Genomic DNA, 16695 nt, shown 5'->3' on the forward strand with positions numbered 1-16695 from the left:
TTGTAGAGGTCTTTTACCTCCTTTGTTAGGTTGACTCCCAGGTATTTGATTCTTTTTGTTTTAATTGAAAAGGGGATGGTTTTTTTTATCTCTGTTTCTTCTGCTTGGTTGTTTGTGTATAAGAAAGCCCCAGAAACAATCTTTTAAATGCACAAAACTTCACTGGTTTTCCCAGGATCTTCCTAAGTGGAATCGAGTGAGAAAGAAGTCTCAGTTCCTTTCTGGGAGTTTTGCATGCCCTGAGGTCATATTTTCCCTCTTTTGCAGGGTTAGGAGAAGCTGGCCTGAAAAAAGAGATGCTCATAAAAAATTGAATAGCAAAGAGAAAAAAAAACAAAAACAAAAACAGAGACTAACAGTATTTAAGTATCTAGATTCATTTTCACTCTGGTGTGCCGTCGCTCTCTTTTTCTTTCTCTTTTAAATTTCATAATCATAAACTTAACGCTGCAGTCCACTTGGAAGGGATTAAGGAACATATGGAACTCAGAGAACTATAGGGAGAGCATAAAGATGATAGGCTATTTTGAGCATATGGGGATAAAGGGTGCTCTCTTGGTCTGCTGGTGCAGATAAAACACAAGTGAGTATTAAATTTGTCCTCAGCCAGCATTGGTGATCTTCTTATTGGTCTTGACATCCCTGGATCCAAAGCACTCCATGGTTTCCTCAATCTTCACACCCTCTTTTACCTTCCCAAAGACCACATGCCTGCCATCCAGCCACACAGGTTTGGCAGTGCAGATGAAAAAACCGGCCGTTGTTTATGCTGTACCCCACACTTGCTGTGAATTAGATACAGGGGACCTGTATGCTTCTCGATGAAGTTCTCACCATCAAATTTCTCCCCATGTATGAACCTGACACCAGTGTCACTATGGTGTGTGAAGTCCCCACCCAGGCACACAAGTCTTGGAATAATCCTGCAAGAACACGTTTTAAGCTAAACCATTTTTTCTCAGGGATCAGAGCATGAAAGTTTTCTGCTGTCTTTGGAACTTTGTCTGCAAACAGCTTGAAAGAGAGTAGGCATAAGGGACAGCCATCTATAGCCATATTAAAGAAAACAGAGGTGTTCTCTATGGCTGCATGACTCGGGGTTTGGCAGGGCGGGCATCTGCAGACCTGCCGAACCTCTTTTTGACTTTGGTCACGACATTTTTAACCTTGTTAGCTGTAGTTGATTTCTATCTTTTGGAGTCCAAAGAATTCTGAGAAATACACTTACTCTCCCTGAATTCCCTAGAAATTTTAATTGGGCTCAAGTTTTATCTGTGTTAGCTCCACATTTTTGATTGTTCTGGCTAGGTTTGTGAGGATTTATGGCTTCTTAAGTCTCTGTCTTTGCCTTATACAAACAAAAGGATGCTACATGGTTGAAGGTGGAAGTAGTGGGAGGTGACTCAAGGAGTCACTACATTAAAAAAAAATCACTAGCTGAGAGTTTATTGGGGGAATCTAACTATATAAACTCACTTATAAAAATTAGAGAAGTTTTCGATTCTTGGAGTTGTGGGAATTCTTTCTTTCCCCCACAGTTAACATATAGTTTTTGGTATTTATCTTATTTATTGTTGCTTGCTGTATGATATCATGATGCTAAAATGTTAAATGCTCCTAAAAACAACTGAATATGTTGGCTATGTTTGTGAGCAGGTGTTAACAATATGTCACAGATCCCAAGTTCCCACAAGAAGGTTAAATAATAAGATAAGATTCTCAAAGAAAAGTAGTAGTAGGATCGAGGTGGAGATTGTTCAAATTTATAGATGTTTCTCTCTGTGTGTGAGAGTATCTTGAATTTAGAGTTAGGGTTAATTGTTTAAATTGTCAATCCTTTGATATCAGAGAATATCACAAAATGGATAACATTTTTATGATTCTGAGCACCAGAGTGACTTTAGTCTCTTTAATCACTCAGAGAGCCTCCAGAGGTGACAACGATGAAGGGGAAAGGAAATCCCAGAATTGGTAATATTATTAATCTTTGTGTACAACGATCTTGTGCAGTAATCTGTCAAAAACAGTATCTGTAGCTTTTATTGACTTCCTGTTGGTCTGTGACTCTTAGCACTAGGTTCTCAATATTAGATACTATACTATTGATGATTCTACAAAATCTGCATTCACTGCCCCTTCAGAATTTAGGAATGATAGAAATAGTCTTATATTCTAATGATCGGAAACTGTAGATGAAAATGAATGCCTGCCCTCCCAGAACAGGAGGTTAAGAGTCCTCCTGGGTGCTAATGATGTGGTTTTAATGTCACAGCACAAGTGTGGCCTCAGTAATTGGTTCTGAGTGTTTAACACTGTCAATCCTTTTGATACAAAGTATTCCAAAGCCCATGTCATTGCCATAGGTAGACATTTCCCCAAACTCAATTACTTAAATACATAAGGAAAAAACAAAACAAAACAAAACACAAAAACAATCACAATAGAACAGAACCTAAATCTGTATAACATTATTAATTATCATTATTATATTACATTATTAATACCACCATTTGGTTTTCCTGAGATTAATTCATTCTGGCAAGTCCATTGGGAGAACTGATATATTATTGAGAGTTTTAAATAACCATTGGAGTTACTGTTAACATCTGCTTTGGGTATTTTTCAGTTTATAATATCCATACCTTGTGGAATATAACTTTGTGTGGAGCGATACAACTCACATCCTGAAGAAAATGTATTTTTCTTTTTAAAAAAAATAATATAATAGTTTATTTTTACATCATTTTTTGCCTTTTTCCCATTTCAGTTGTAATCCCTGTGGGCTTCCCATCACCAAATCACCCATGTGCCTTCACCATAGTCCAGTGCACTTCCCTCCACTCACCGTTTCTGATCCCATTCCCCATACCACTCCCATAAAATGTCTGTGGTATATAGTTGTTCATTATTATTATTATTTTCTCCCCTGGTCCTTTATACTCCTGCTATGAGTGAAACCATCCAGCATTTTTCCTTTTCTTTCTGGCTTATTTCAGTAAGCATGATCTTTTCCAGCTCCATCCATGTTGCTGCAAAAAGCATGTGTTTATTTGTTTTGGTTGCTGAGTACTATTCCATTGTGTACTTATACCACATCTTTTTAATCCAGTCATCTACTTTTGGACATTTAGGTTGTTTCCATGTCTTTCCAGTTGTAAATAAAGCAGCAATAAACATGGGGGTGCAGGTATCTTTTTGAATCAGTGCTTTTGTATCTTTTGGGTAGATACCTAGGAGTGGGATTGCTTGGTCATATGGAAGTTCCATTTTTAGCAGTCTGAGAAATCTCCAGTCTTCCATAGTGGTTGTATTAGTCTGCATTCCCACCAGCAGTGCAGGAGACTTCCTTTTTCTCCATATCCTCACCCACATTTGTTGTTGCTAGTTGTTTTAAGATGTGTTGTACCCACTGGTGTGAGGTGGTATCTCATGGTGGTTTTAATTTGCATCTCCCTTCTTACAAGTGATATTGCACATATAGAAAATGTAATTTTCTTTTTAACCTTTATTGTTAGTAATTTTATGTTTGTGGAGAAGAGGTAAATTTTGATTCAGATAGAGAAACTGACTAGGTATCTTAAATTTTAAAATAGGGAAGTAACATTACTAGCTGTATAAGTATGTTCTCATATAGCACAAGTGTTTGGTAGAGATGGTTCTCTCTGACTTGTGAGACTATACACATCTCATCTCACATCCATGCCAGGGATGTCAAGATGATAGTTCGAAATTGTAAAAGTATTTACAACAGTGGTTTTCAATGAGGGTGATTTTGCCCCCTGGGGGCAAATTTTAAGACATAATTTGTTGTCATATCTGCGGGGTTACTACTGACATCTAGTGGGTAAGAGCTGAGGATGCTGCTTAGTAGTCTGCAATGTAAAGAATAATCTCTCTGTAACAAAGAAATACCTACTCCAAGCATCAGTAATGCTGAGGCTAAGAAACCCTGATTTATATCAAAGAAATTGGCAAATATCAAGCCTCAACTCTGTTTTTGTAGTGCAAGTTTACTAGTCATTGATACTTAAATCAAAACCCCCTTTTTTTTTTTAAAGACTAATTTGTTTATTCCATAGAAGAACTGGGGTGTAGGCCAGAGGTGTGAAGGTCAGGGTAAGGGGGGGGGCAGAGTGAGAAGATTCACCAGAGACAGAGTGAGGAGCAGAACAGGTGGATTTACTAAAACATACTGCTAAGAAAAAAAAAAATACTGCTAAGGGGAGCAGTGGGTAAGACAGGAAAGGTCTGATGGGTCATATATGGGTTAGCTCCCTGATCAGGGATGAACGGCATAGCAGTGGTAGCTCTGAGACCTAACCCCCCAGACTACCAGAGAGGCCCTGAAATGAATTCTTACATTTTCATCACAAACAATCTCTAACCCTTAACAGAAGTGTACTAAGAGAAGTGATTTGTAGATAGGAGAAAGCCCTGTTCTCTTCTAGGTAATTTGTATAGAGCAAGGCCTGGCAAACTTTTTCTATCAAGGGCAGAAAGTAATATTTTAGGCTTTGTGACCACATGGTTTTTGTTGCAATTACTTATTTCTGACATTACACCGTGAAACCATTTGTAGATAATATCTAATACAATGAACATGACTATGCTCCAATAAAACTTTATTTACAAAGGAAGTTAGTAGCTTGCTGACCTCAGATTGAGACTGTTAACTTAACCCCACTTCAGACCTGCCTTTACTAAAACCTAATTCTGAAACCAAACCACTAGTTTTCATTAATTTTTAAGAAATTACCAGGTTATCTTTGCTGCAATATTTTGTACAAAAAGAAGTCAGTGAGAACGTTTTCCACAGGGTCACTCAGTGCTTTAGTCTTAAGGTACCACAGGGAAATTTTTTTTAAATGCTTGGCTCCCCACTCTAGAACTGGATATGTTTAGTTTTTTTTTTTTTTTTCCTTTTCTGATATTACTTTGTATACTAGGAAACACAATACTGTTTGATATTTACCTGCACTAGTATTTCTAACTTACCCAATAAGAATTAGCTCTTAGTGCTGTAGATAAGAGCTTTTAAAACTTTATGTATATATGGGTCACCTGGGAATCTTATTAAGAGACAAAATTTGATCCAATTGTTCTGGGGTAGAGCTGAAATTCTGCATTTTTGAAAAGTTCCCAGGTAATATTGATGCTTTTGGGCCACAACTTAAGTAGACGATTCTAGAATATAAATATTTTGGTAACAAATTCTCCCTGGTAATCTTAATACTGAATTGTACTTCAATTACATTTTTTCCTTATAAGTTTCATGCTTGTGTTCTGCTTTTTTCCATGGTTTTGTTTTCTGCTTTAATCTATAATTTGAAATTACATCAGGTATGTCATGCTTTAACTCCCTTAAATACTCTAGAGGAGATGATGTGGGAGATAGAAGTGAATCCAAGGTGGATAACTCGAATGGACACTTAACAATTGTGAAATGTTTAGTCTGATATTACTGACTAGTTGTGTAACTAATCCTCAATGTAAGAACTAAACAGATAATTTTATTCTGCAGGTCAGGAGTTTGCTATGCTTTTACATTTAATTATATTACAGTTGAAATTAGGGAACATCCGTTTTACCATAAATCTATTTAAGCTTTAAAAACAAACAAAAAGCCCCTCCCTTTTCAGCTGTAGTTGCTTTTCTAGGTCAATATATGTAAAAAGATCTCAGGATACAGGGGCTTAGATTTGTGTTTCTAATCAGGTCTATGAGAAAATACCATGCAGAGTGAAGTTTAAATGCCACTGTTCCTTCAAAGTGGACTTAGATGGTTGACTTAATGACCAATGAGAACCTAAAGGCATCCAGGAACCAAAGAGATTCTCCCACCTGCTCAGAGCCCGTCCTACTTCCGGTGCTGACTCCGCCCCCAGCCCGCCTTGCAAAGCATTATGGGAGCCCCTTCAGTTAGACGAGGCTCTGGACAAGAACTACCTCAGGAGACCTGAGTGACTGGATTTAAGTGAACTTTTAAAACGTCCACTTTTTCCATTTGGTACTTGGAAATGAACAGTTTGCATACCCGTTTTCACATGGGGTCTCAAAGATTAATGACAAGTTACGCCAATTCACTGGAAGGAGATTCCGGTATCAACTTTTTCTGCTCCTCACTGAGTGGAACGTTAGAATACCAAACGTGGCGTGCCATTTGTCTTACTGCTGTGTCCCCGGGAAACCCTTAGCAAGGGCAAGTCGTGGCAAAGGCTCGGGAGGACTGTGTTGAGTAGCGATGGCTCTCGCCGCTGCCTGTGAAGTGTCAGCCACCGGCTGAACCATGCTCTTGGCCTTTGACTTTTCTGCAGCGTCTCCTGGAATTGTGAGCAAAAGCAGAGAGAAAACAGCCGCCGTTCACCAAATTGTAGGATCTGGCGTGTCTGCGGCTGTCAGGCGACGGTCTGGTGTCCAGGTGGCAGAAGGCCCCTCTCTCTGCTCTCAGAGCCTGGTAAGAATGTTAAATTTCCTTTGTCACTAGGTGGCAGAATATAATTAAGATGTCAGAATTTCCCCCATCACATTGGAAGGTGTTTTCAGTTCCTTCCTAATGACCCTCTTTCATTATTTTGCAGTATTTGTTAATGCTCCTTAGGGCTGAAATAAAATGTCTTCCTGCAAGCACGTCCTATACTTATCTAGGATTTTACATTTTATTTTTTAAAAATGTAACTTACTCTTGGGGGAAATATCCATAACACAAAGAATATTCTTTCTCTTCCTCAGAGCTACTGTTTGAGCAATCCTAGCATTTTTTTTTCTTTTGAGCAGTTTTAGCTTCTTATTTTTACATATTATTTTGTTAATCTTTTGAAACAAATCCCAGCATTGTATCCCTTCAGTTAAACACTTTTTCAGATTGCATCTCTAAAAACGAGGACTCTTAATTCTGTGTAGTTTTAATGAGTAACCCAACTAAATAATGAAATGTATTTCTATGGATTTTAGTTGAATAATATGCATAGTTTACCACAGGGACCCAGCTTTGCAGGGGTTGGGTGTGGTCTGAACTGGAGTAAGCCAGTTTCTCTGTCTGGAATCTGGAATTTATTCTGCTGCAGACCCAATGTGGATCTTCTTGCATCCTTCAGATAAGCATGCAGCAATTAAATGAACAGAAAGTAATAGACTAAATATATGGTTTGCATATACAGGTTGAAAATCTCCTCTAGTATCAGTCTTTTTTTTTTTTTTTTAGTCATTAGAGGGATAGTGTTAACCTCAGTCTCCTGTGGCTAGGAGCCCCCACATCTGGGGTCTCAGTCTGGGCTTACATCAGGTATGTCATGCTTTAACTCCCTTAAATACTCTCTCTAGAGGAGATGAGATGGGAGATAAAAATGAATCCAAGGTGGATAACTCAAATGGATGCTTTACAATTGTGAAATGTTTAGTCTGATATTACTGACTAGTTGTGTAACTAATCCTCAATGTAAGAACTAAACAGATAATTTTATTCTGTAGGTCAGGATTTTGCTATACTTTTACATTTAATTATATTAAATTTGAAGTCAGGGAACATCCATTTTACCATAAATCTATTTAAGCTTTAAAAACACTCTCTCACTACCTCTTCCTTTCCTCCTGATTAGGAAGGAACCACTGACCTAAAGTACCCTTTCCCCCTCTGTGCCCTAGCTGGACTGGAGTCACTTTTTCTGCAAAGGTTGCTCTGGTCTCCTCTCTTCACTTCCTCCTCAATTGTTATATGAAGCCTCAGATGATTAGCCTTTCTGCTGTGCTGATAAGACAAGCTTGGGTGCTCTGCCTCACTTCTTCTTTTTCATTTCCACTTCCTCATATACTAGATATTCACCTCAGTCAGGGACTGCATTATATGTTGTGGGTACAAAAATAAAAGAAGCAGAAATCTGCCTTTGAAGAGCTCACAGCCTAACTGGGGGCATGGTGGGCAGGGGAATTGGAGCAGAAATGAGAGCGATGCAATATGATTTGTGCCAGGAAAAAGTGGAAGCATACGTGACATGGGCACATAGATGCAGAGTGGACTTACTTGCGTGGGGGGGGGGTCAGAAAAAGTTTATGTAGGGTGAGTTTTTTGTTTTTGTATTTATTTTAATTTGGGTCAGGTTGTGTACATTCTCATACCTTATATGTGCATGATGTGCATGTATGAAAATAAGAAATATATCTCCTAACCCTCATTATTCTTCTGCCAAATCCCAAGTTCTCTAAGATAACTATTGGTATTACTTTCTTGCATGTCTGTTTGTTGTTCCAGAATTTCTGCATTCATACATGAACAAACAAAATAAATCTTAAAAAAAAAACTTAAATCCTTTTGGAAACAAGAAAGGGCATAAATAGAAAAACAATGAAATTGTATTAGGTGCTTTGTGCAATTAATCCTTAATCCTCACAACAATCTTTATTTTTTTTTCCTCCTCACAACAGTCTTATAAGATAGATATTCCTTTTCTTTTTCTTCTTTTTTTTTTCTTCAAACAATTGATGACACTGAAAGAGGTCCTTGTAAGGATAGCGTAGAAAAAATACCTATGAAAGAAATTGAACTCATAGTAGGGGACAATTACATACATTTTTCCTAATAACTAATATACATATATAGGAACTACAGACAATGTAAAATCATCAGTACCATGTGATATTGGTGTTAATGCAATAGTTCACCTAACATAGAAGGTGATGAGAGTACATAGCAAATGGAAAGTGGCTCTTGACCTTCAATTCTTCCTGTGGGAATTAGTTTACAGATCTTTCTGGTCCAGTTCAAGTATTTGTGCTCTAATGAATACCTTGTCTGTTCATCCCATGCTGGCAGTGCATATATGATTAACAAGTAGTTGCTTCTTAGAATGTTTTTAAAGTTTACATCTGGATTTAGTGGCAGAGAGTAGAGAGACTAGTTTGTCATGCCTACTTTGTGGGCAAAAGGGAAAATAAAGGGAAACAAATCATGTGTCTGTCATATCTGAACTAGATGTCCAGAATAATGAGTTTCTCTTTGCAGTTGTTATAAATGATAGCAATTATGTTTTGTTACTCAAACTCACCATTTCTTAAATCCCTGCATAAGTTATTCCCCTTTTGGGAAATCCTGGAGTAAATAAATCCATTTAACTTTGTTAGTCATGTTCTCAAACCTATTTTCAGTCCAAGGAATCTTGTCTCTTCTTCATTGCTAGTTGCATAATTCATGCAATGCTGGATATTTCACTTTGCCCCATTTTTGTAAATATGTCTGCCAACACCTCACCATTGAGTGTTGTAGTGGCTTTTGTTGGGCTGAATGCTAGTCTGTACTATGGAAGTCCTTTATTTAATAATTTTTTCTTCATTCTTGTGATCTAAAATTCCCCTTACTATGGGAATAAGTGGGGAGGTAAGATCAGTGAATTATGGTGGAAGCTTACTGGTGCTTTTATGTGATAATATACATTGTAAAGAATTAAAATGACCCCTAAAACATATACACTATCAGAAATCAGTGTTACCTCAATAAACAATTTTTAAAAATTAAAAAAATCTTCTTTCAACTACATTTGAAAATATCTCTTGTAGCTACCTGGAATTTTACCATTTAACTTTTTCAGGACCATATACAAATGAATTCTTGCTTATCTGTGGTGTGATAGAAGGTGGTTCTGTTCATTCTGTTTGTTTGCTAAAAGTCATGCTAATTTAATTTAAAAAACTTCTTCTAAGTAATTAATTCTCACATGGCTGTTGCCTCATGGGATATGCATTTGAACTGGTAGGCAGGTTTCTGTTTACTCATGGTTACCTACTTGGCCATGGGGAGGGAGGTGGTGGCAGTTATGCTTGGTGTAGTCATGGGAGGAGTATTGTCTTTGAGGTCAATAGCTCTGGGTGCAAGTTATGGTACTGTTGCTTGTGCTATGTGAACTTGAACCAATTGCTTAAACTCTAAATATCAATCAATTAAACTATAAAGCGATGACTGTCATAGCAATTGTCATTTCCCTACTTTAGGGAGTTATTGAGAGGAGTAAAAAGGGATCATATATAAAAAACACCCTTGCAAAATTAAGTTTTTATTATTAGATGTCTGGATTTACACTCTTCCTTTGTGGTTTTCCTATTGCTTTTGTTTTAACCAGATGCAATATATGAAATACAATTTTTCTAGACCTACTTTTTAATGAAAAGCTAGTAGATCCAGAATCTGATACTAAGTCCAACTTGGTTTGCTGGTAGATTTCTTATTTTTTCTTATGTCATTTTTCTTTTTCATTATTGTTCACAGATTTCAAGCATAGTGTTGACTATTATTCGTAAGTTATGGCTCAATGTTACTGTCTTTTTTTTAAAAGACTTATTTTTTTTTAAATTTACGCATAGAAGAACTGGGGTATAGGCCAGAGGTGTGAAGGGTAAGAGGATTCACCAGAGACAGAGTGGGGAGCAGAACAGGCAGATCTCCTAAAATACATTGCTAAGAGGAGCAGCAGGGAAGACAGGAGAAGTCTGCTGTGTCTTATACAGGTTGGCTTCCTGGTCAAGGATTGAACTCAGGCCACAGTGGTGATGGCATGATAGCATTGAGGCTTACTCCCACAATGTTACTGTCTTTTAACAAGTCTGAAGAGAAGGAAAAAACAGCTACTCTTCTGTCCAATAAACTTTAAAAAAAGTTTTAGTTGAACAAAATTCTGGGAGAAATGAGAGCCTTATAGCAAAAAAGTAGGTTAGAGTAGATTTCTTTTTTTGACAAAATTTTAAGGGTCTATACTCGTAAGTGCCTTAATTTACACAACATTGTAAGGTATTATGAGGTAGGATACTATTGCATACCACACTGTTTTCTGCTAGCTCACTGACTGTTTCTGGCTCCGTTTCTTCGGCCAGCTTCTCTCCCTTTTGTAGAACAATTGTCATGTTCTTTCATTGGTGACCTGCACAGAGAATCTCTTCTAAGAAGGGCTTGTTGTCCAGCTTCAGAGAATGGGTCAACAGAGTCTACAAGGTCCTTCAGGGTCTGCTTCAACATTAGGGTACCACCTCAGCCTTCCCAGGGTGACCCACATCCAGTTACTGAGCAAGTAGAGGAATGGAGGCAGAGCTATTTCAGCCTCATGTCAGATACTTCGATGAACACTGCTTGCTCTGGAGCCCCTAGCCTGGTTAATTAGGCCTGCATCCAGGTCAGCCAGTCTTGCCTCTTTTTTCTTAAGTCTTTAAAAAGACTTTTTAAAGGTATTATTTATGTATAATAAAATTTGCCCTTTTAAAATATATAACCCAATAGTTTCCCATATAATTGCAAAGTTGTATGACATCACCACTATCCAATTCTAGAATATCTTTTTGTTACCTCCCAAAACTCCATACCTATTAGTAGTTATTCCCCAGTCCCTCTCTCCCAACTCTGGCAACCATTAATGGACTTTCTGTCTATAGATTTGCCTGCTCTGGATGATTTATATAAGTGGAGTCATGCAGTATGTGACCTTTATGATGGACTTCTCTGACGTAGCTTAACGGGTTCAAGATTTGTCCCTGTTGTAGCATATACCAGTACTTCATTTCTTTTTATGGGTGAAGAACACAGTACATTTTGTTTTCTGTTCATCAGTTGATATCATTTGTGCTGTGCTAATCAATCCAAATAAATATCTTGTACCTCCAGCTCCATTTCAGCATCTAAGAGTCCAAGTTCACAGTTGAACTAACCCTAAGTTCTCAACTACACCATTGGGGGTTATGAAGACATTCTTCCAATAAACGTGGTTCTGCCCAAAGAGAAATTCTAGTACCAGATGTCAATATAATGAAAGATTTTCCATACGGTTACAATAAGTTCTGTAGGCCAGCCTGATGACTACTTGGTCTTAGTACTTGATTTGTTTGGGGAGGAATTTTAAAGTAGTTGAAATTGTGTTAGAAAAGAAGATAGAAGGGTGAGGTGAGGTGAGGTGAGGGTAGAAGGACTAGTGGGGTCATATTATGTATGGGGTTTACACTGTGATGAGCTATCTGGACCTTTCCCATAGTAGTGGGGACTCATGGAAGGAAGGCAGGTGAGGTGTGATCAGGTGGGCCTGACTTCATTTGTGAATTGCAACAGTGAGCAGCTCTTCTATCTTAGAAGACCTGTGGTTTGGCCAAGTGTGAGCTGGGAATGATACCGAAGATAAAGCCATGAATTACAGGTTGAGTTTCAGCATTGGGGGACTTGCAAATGAGACAACAGGGAAGGTGGTGAGGAAGCATGGAAAGAGACGCAGTGTGGCATATATTGTAAAGAGTGTGGGCCTGGGAGTCTGAACATCTGGGTTTTGATTCCTTTTTTTTTTTTTTTTTTACTTTAGCTGCTCTATGAACTTTAGGCAGGTTACCTAACTTTACTCCATCTTTAAAAGAAGGCAAATAATCCTTACCTATCAGCATTTTGTTGTGAAGTTGAAATGAACTAGCCTGTGTAAGGCAACCACCTCCTTTTGGCTCATTTTCCCTGTTCCCTTTACCAGGGCAGGCATGAGAGGCAGGAGTTAGGTTATCAGGTAACCAGGGTAGAGGTCCAGAGTTAGTTCATCAAGAGAAGAAGATAGAGACAGTGTAGCCAGGGGCCAAGGACCTGGAAAGGGGAAGGAGAGGAGGGTCAGACTCAGGTGATCACATGGCTGGATCCAGTCAGGAGCTGGTCTACATGGGTTACATTTCCTTGAGGCTTTGTCCTTTTTGAAGGTTCAGAATAGCCTCTTGCTAACCTGTCAACCTGGTCCTTTTCTGCAGCTTCAAATGGCATGACTTGGGTCTATTTAGAGGGTATTGCCTGATCAGCCCCACAATTTTAGACCTCACAGCCAGGGGAAGTGATGTCAAAGGGCCTTGCCTGGCAGGTGCACCTGCCTGGTAATAAAAAAAAATCTGTACCAGCGACATCCTTCCTTCTTGCTATACTTTTACTTTTTTTTAAACTTCCTTTTACTGACACACATCTTGATTTTTAAATGTTATTTTGCATCTGCTAGTTAGCTCTAAGTGATACATGGCTGTAGTCTATGACCTCTGGGGCTTCTTGCCCTCTCATGATGCTCAGGCCAAAAGCCAAGCAGAGTTTGACAGCTGCTTCTGAGCCATCTTGGACTATAGCCATCTCAGAAGTTAATCTCATCCATTTTGGAGATTACCATTTATCAGTTGTGTGGAGATACAATGAAACTCCAAAAACCACTAAAATGGTACAGAAAAAACATGCATTTGACCCCTTGGTGAATCACTCGTCTTCTCTGTGGAGACACCACAAACATCCAAGATGGTGGAAAAGGTACAAAGCACATGTTTGACCTGTTGGGGATCACTCACTGGCACCACATTAAAGAGTACAAAGATATTCATGGGCCTGCGGCCACACAAAAACCTGAAATTCTTTCTTTGATGCTTAACTGGAATGTTTAGGTATGTGATTGTTCTGTGTTCATTTATTTAGCAAGCATTTCCCAGTGCTTCCTAATACTCTGACATTTATGAAATTGTGATTTTTTTTTTGGTGGATCAGATTATAGAATGGCAGTGCTTTTATAGAATTTTCCTACACACATGACAGAAGCCATGCCAGGAGCTGGAGATGCAAAGAGATGAAACAGTTTCTGGGCTAGAAGGGTTTAAAGAATTCAGTGATGAGGCAGACACATATAGTGGGAACACAAGTGACTTTGGTTTAGTACAGATCTTCACAAAGGGCACCATGTGGTACACCCCTAAGAGGGAAGGACTAAAGGGGAAGCTTCCTGGAGAGGTCAGCTGAGCTTTTGTAATGGAATGAGTCTTTTTTTTTTTTGTAAAGTTCTCAAAATTGACAAGCCATCCTGGGGATAAACAGTATGGTGGCTTTTTACTATAACAATTTAGCTTAAGGCTTACATAGCACAATATATCCTTTACTTCATACCATTCATGATGGCTCTGCTTCTCTTATTATCCCCTGATTAATGCACACAGTAAGTCTCAGTTCACCCTGTGTCCGATTGATTAGCATTCTATATTTGACAGCTATGCTAACTAGGAAAGCATAATGTATTTGCAAATTCCAGCATCTATGAAGACAGCCCTTGGTGTCAAGCTGGTGACAGAAGCTGTCTGTCACACCCCAGCTCCCCACCCAGCAAGTCTTCAACTTATAACAGAGGCAATTATTTAACTCAAGGCAGTATCTTCTAGGGAGCTCCTAGTATGATATATGCAGTGTTCTAAGAACTTTGTGTTCATTATTTCATTGAATCCTTACAACTTATAGTACAAGGGTCACTCCCACAAGGCACAAAGTGGTTAGGTAACCAGCGTTCTATATTACTCCTCAGAGTGAAAGACATATTGCCTCAGTCTCCTCATCTAACTTTGTCATTTGGAACTAGAGATCCTTAAAATGTTGTCTGTAGCTGTTGGCTAGCTCCTCTGCTTCTCCCCTTTCGAATCTGAGTTCCTTAAGCAGGAGACAATTCAAGTGCACTTGGAGAGAAGCTTGAACTTGAAGACAGCCTTGGTGGAGGGTATTCCTGGCCACTAAGGGAGAGTAGCCAGGGGAAGGAGTGAAGGCCTCTAGCTTTTAGAAAATAGCATTTAACAGCTGATTGAGCTTTGAGAGGAGTGAGAGCGCAGGGAAGATAATAATACTTCAGTCTAATGTCCATGCACTTGTATAGTTTCTCCCTAACCTGTCTTCTTAGGCTATTTCCAACCCCTTGTGCCCAGAAACAACAAATGGCTCCTTACTTATGAACAATTGGTATCTTCTATACCTATGTGGCCTAGTTTTTTAATTCAGTCTGCTCCTTCCTTCTGCAGATTCATTTCTACAAACCAAACCCAGCTAAAAGTCCCCTCAGAAATCTTTCTCAAGCTTAGCACATCTTGGACTGTAATGTGCTTGGAGCCTTGTGCAAGAACTTACTGGAGGTCAAGCTAAACCACAGATTTTATTTCTGTACATTTGAGGTGGGGCTTGAGGTTCTGGTTATATAGATGCTGTTGATCTGTGAACCATACTTTGAATAGCAAGGCTTTAGACCTCACTTTCTCTCTAGGCTTTTCAGTCTATTCATACTGGTTTAAGGGAAGCAAGACAACTGATTCCAGCTAATTTGACATTCAGAAATGTAGGTTAAACCAGTGTTCTGTTTTTCTTGGCACTATGGAGTTTCCTGGGACGCAGGACATTCAGTGCTAAACTGAAAAAGCCCTAAGCAAAATACAGAGGCATGTCTCCTTACCTCCGGTGGTTATAGGTGGGTTCCATACAACCTTCACACTAGGTGAAGGCTTGAACAAAATTAAATCTATGCTGTTAATTAGCTAACAGGAATAAGAGGTATTCCTTCAGTTGACTTTCAAAGCTTCTCAAAAGACCTTTTTTCTGCCTTTTCAAGTGATAGAAAGATAGGTGGACTTAACAATATGATGACAACAGAATAAGCCAACCTCACACTAAGTTCCAGAGATAGATCAATGAATGGAAAAAGAGATACATTGACTTCAGCTACAGCACCTAAATATAAATATTAGACGCTTACTGAGTTTGAATATGCCATTCAAGCACAAGTGTTGGACTTGATTCATCAACCCAAAGGTTTTAGAGCAGAATATTGGTCCTCAGGGGGGTATTGGGCTCAGTCAGAAAATCAACTCTGTCATTTTTGAACTTCATGAGACTCAGGTTTTGTCAGTGTTTATGGTATTTTGCTTGGAGGATGGGTGGAAATTCACCTTAAGACATGACCACCCCTGAAAGGTATTTTAGTCCACATTGCAGACTATCCCAGATAAAAATTCTCTTTTGTTTCCCCTCATTCTTGATCAACACCAGAAAAAAAAGTGGGGCAGAGAATTGGGTTCTTCATTTTGAGTAGTACATAAAACAGAATCCTTTGTGGGATTCAGAGAAGCCAAACATATGGGTCCCTGGGGGTTGTCTTGGAACAACTGAAGGTTTTTCTTTAAATGATGAAGGAAGATCTTAAAAAATTATTTTAGCATCCATTTGTTTCCCTTGGGGGGGGTGGACAAACTTCCTTGCTTCTAGACCTTTCAGAAGAAAGGGACAGGAACCTGGGCTGCTGGAATGGAAGTTCTGTGAAGAGATTTTTCAGAGAAGAGTTAGGATCAGTAGAACACTCATCCTCCCTGTGGAACTGAACATCAATCTCTGACACCCTGTTCAGCAAAACAGCTTTACCTTCCACCTACTCTTGTTTTCCAGCTGTTTGCTTTGTACTTTGTGTGCACATGTGAGCAACTCTTGATGGCTTTGTTTGCTTATGCCATTTCTTCTTCAACAGAGTCTAGAAGTTTAGAGGTCCTTAGTGAGGCTGTGGAAGTTAGACCAGGAGAAGAGGGCTTGGGGTGGGCATAAGTGAGTTTCTTACTGTTAGAAGGGACTCCCAGGGGATCTAGAGTGTGTTCCAGAGTTGAATGGCAACCTTGGTTTCACACAAAAACTCTTCATTTCACTGAAGAAGAACTTTGCAAACTTGGGGAGGAGAAATGGCTTACTTGAGGCTAGCAAATGAGTGATTAGAGATCTAAGAAAATATTTGTAATGAAAATTAATGAAGTCTCTGGGTTGAAAAGGACCATATCAAGTCTATATTCAACCCCAAGTAGATCCTTGAGTTTTGGTCTCAGTGTTCTTGTGAGTTGACCATCTGATCATGCTTGGGATCATCAGGTGATAGGATGATCACCACTGAT

The 16695-nt window shown here is 38.8% G+C and overlaps 1 pseudogene; it reads right to left on the minus strand.

The window, feature by feature from the left end:
- Positions 1-590: 590 nt before the first annotated feature.
- The window catches only part of LOC101637597, a 105808-nt pseudogene continuing 89703 nt past the window's right edge, over positions 591-16695 (minus strand).

The sequence above is a fragment of the Condylura cristata genome, unplaced genomic scaffold (assembly GCF_000260355.1).
Source record: "Condylura cristata isolate star-nosed mole 26May11 unplaced genomic scaffold, ConCri1.0 scaffold00006, whole genome shotgun sequence".
NCBI lineage: Eukaryota > Metazoa > Chordata > Mammalia > Eulipotyphla > Talpidae > Condylura > Condylura cristata.